Source organism: Entelurus aequoreus, linkage group LG09, assembly GCF_033978785.1.
Source record: "Entelurus aequoreus isolate RoL-2023_Sb linkage group LG09, RoL_Eaeq_v1.1, whole genome shotgun sequence".
Taxonomy (NCBI): Eukaryota; Metazoa; Chordata; class Actinopteri; order Syngnathiformes; family Syngnathidae; genus Entelurus; species Entelurus aequoreus.
This window is the reverse complement of record NC_084739.1, coordinates 26,376,216-26,379,636: the sequence shown is the minus strand read 5'-3', so window position 1 is coordinate 26,379,636 and position 3,421 is coordinate 26,376,216.

Genomic DNA, 3,421 nt, shown 5'->3' with positions numbered 1-3,421 from the left:
TCATTGTACTAGTAGATTTTTTGCTGGCGGCTGATTCAAAAGCGTGGCTTGCTTTAAATGGTATTGTAAACTTGTTGTGCTGGAATAAGAATGAATCGCTGCAATACATGCAAATTTAGTTTTATCTAAAGTCCCTTCTCAGTGTATTTTGAAGCAAAATTTGCCACAATTTGGAATCTCCTCACTCATCATAGCACTTTAAAAGTAATAGAATATACATTTTTATTTTTTATGTTATTATTGATTCATTTTACTATTAAAGCAATTTCCTAAATGTGAATCAGTCTATAGTAATGAACCTGACCTCCTTCTGTGGTTTGTTGTTAATGTTATTGTTATTCCAATGGATGTATACACCAACCCTTTCTCTGGGCTTCAGGCAGAAATTAAACTTTTGCTGAAACCTGACTTATTTACTTATTATAAATACTGTATTTTCATTAATATGTGCTGTCCCTATTTGAGAGAAAGAGAGAAATATATATGGGCCCATGCGATCCCCTGCCACCTTTGACATTTGACAACCCTAATTATTACTTAAATATGTTAGTTATATGCTATAAATTGTAGAGGTTTTAATGAATGTTGTTTTTATTTCAGACATGTTAGAAGGTGTTTAGGGCATGTCCGACCGGTAGGAGACCACGGGGAATACCCAGGACAGGTGGAGAGACTATATGCCCAGCTGGTCTGGGAATACCTCGGGATTCCCCGGGAAGAGCTTGATGAAGTAGCTGGGGAGAGTGAAGTCTGGGCTTCTCTGCTTGGGCTGCTGCCCCCGCAACCCGACCTCAGATAAGCGAAAGAAGACGGATGGATGGATGGAGGTGTTGATTCATTAAAGCAGTGTTTCTTAACCATAGGCCCCTAGAGGAACCCCAAAAAATATATGTTTCTCATCTGTGGTCCTATGGGCGGCAGCCCTCATGGTACTCACTTGTAATACACTTTTCCACCACTTGTGGCAGTAATGACAATCTCAAACCCCAGCTCTGTCTCACACAAACAGTAGTCTGCAACTTAAGTTATGGAGAAGTTTCTTAAGCACAAAAAACATATTTTTTGGACTATAAGTCGCAGTTTTTTTAATAGTTTGGCCGGGGGTGCGACTTATACTCAGGAGCGACTTATGTGGGAAATTATTAACACATTACCGTAAAATATCAAATAATATTATTTAGCTCATTCACGTAAGAGACTAGACGTATAAGATTTCATCGGATTTAGCGATTAGGAGTGACAGATTGTTTGGTAAACGTATAGCATGTTCTATATGTTATAGTTATTTGAATGACTCTTACCATAATATGTTATGTTAACATACCAGGCACATTCTCAGTTGGTTATTTATGTGTCATATAACGTACACTTATTCAGCCTGTTGTTCACTATTCTTTATTTATTTTAAATTGCCTTTCAAATGTCTATTCTTGGTGTTGGGTTTTATCAAATAAATTTCCCCAAAAAATGTGACTTATACTCCAGAGCGACTTATATATGTTTTTTTCCTTCTTTATTATGCATTTTCAGCCTGTGCGATTTATACTCCGGAGCGACTTATAGTCCGAAAAATACGGAAATATGACTACAGTGGTGAAGCATTTGCCTTTTAATTTTATTGATAGTCTAGTTAAGAAATGTGTTAATTATTTAATTAGGCTATCTTTGCACAACATAATTGTATGTATTTTTTGTCAGTTATTTATGAGTTCCTTCTTATGCAGTATATTTAGTTAGTGCTTTTTTTTTTTCTAAATCAGCCTGACCTAAGATGGACATTTATGTGTTGAATAAATATTAATCTTTGTTCATTCTTTCATATCATTTGACAAGGTTGTAAACTGAGCAGGTTAAATATCCATCCATCCATTTTCTACCGCTTGTCTCTTTCGGGGTCGCGGAGGGTGCTGGAGCCTATCTCAGCTGCATTCAGGCGGAAGGTGGGGTACACCCTGGCATACTTGCCAACCCTCCCGTTTTTAGCGGGAGACTCCCGGTATTCAGCGCCTCTACCGATAACCTCCCGGCAGAAATGTTCTCCCGACAAACTCCCGGTATTCAGCCGGACCTGAGTGGGGACAGCCTGTTCTCACGTCCGCTTTCCCACAATATAAACAGCTTGCCTGCCCAATGACGTCATAACATCTACGGCTTTTAGAGAGTAGAGTGCACAACTGCGCACACAACAAGGAGACGAAGCAGAAGAACGAGGAAGTTACAGACATGGCGACGCCGTCGACGAGCAAGATGAAGAAATACGCTTGCAAGTTCCAAAACGAATGGAAACAAGAATTTCAGTTCATCCAGGACAGTTCGAAGGGGAAGGGGTATGTAATTATGTTGCCTGTACATTTTGTTGAACAGACTTCTCCATTGAACACGGTGGCCGAGTCATGAACGGAGGAGAAGTTAAGCAGGACAATACTGCCATCTACTGGATAGCCCCCGGATCACTGAAATTCAAGTATTTATTTTATTTATATGTATAATAAAATAAATATATATACATATATATATATAGCTAGAATTCACTGAAAGTCAAGTATTTCATATATATATATGAAATACTTGAGTTAGTGAATTCTAGCTGTAAATATACTCCCCTATTAACCACACCCCCAACCACGCCCCCGCCCCACCCCGACCTCCCGGTATCGGAGGTTTCAAGGTTGGCAAGTATGCACCCTGGACAAGTCGTCATCTCATCACAGGGCCAACACAGATAGAAAGACAACATTCACACACTAGGACCAATTTAGTGTCGCCAATCAACCTATCCCCAGGTGCATGTCTTTGGAGGTGGGAATTATTTAATTTGATAAAAATCACCGGTATCCTCTGTAGTGGAAAAGTTAGGCCCCAAGCAGGGGTGCCGAAAAGGGGGGGGTAAAGGAAACGGATTCTAGGGGCCCATGATGGAGGGGGGCCCAGAGAGGCCCCTAATGATGATGAAATTATAATACAGGGGGCCCTGTAAAGATTATTTTCATGGGGCCCAAAATCCCTAGCGGCGCCCCTGGCCCCAAGATCAAATTATTTTCATGGGGCCAAAAATCCCTAGCGGCGCCCCTGGCCCCAAGATCAAAAAAGTAAGGAACCCCTGCATTAGAGAACACCTGGTTGAATACTTGTACCATATTTCCACATGCAATATTTTCGCACCCTCTCCCCCTCTTCATTAGTGGAGTATGTTGGCTATTGCTGACTATAAACATTCTCTTTCTAAACAACGGAATACAATTCTTAAAGAAAGATGCAGACTTACAGCGACTTGAGCAAATCCCTTTTCTTTTTAAACAACCACCCTTTGTTTGACAGAACCGTAACAGAACTGTAAGCCTATTCATAAGGCTCGTTCTCGAAAGGACTACAAGTACCAGCATTCTCATTTCCGGTGTGAATGCCTCGCAGCCAATTGGAA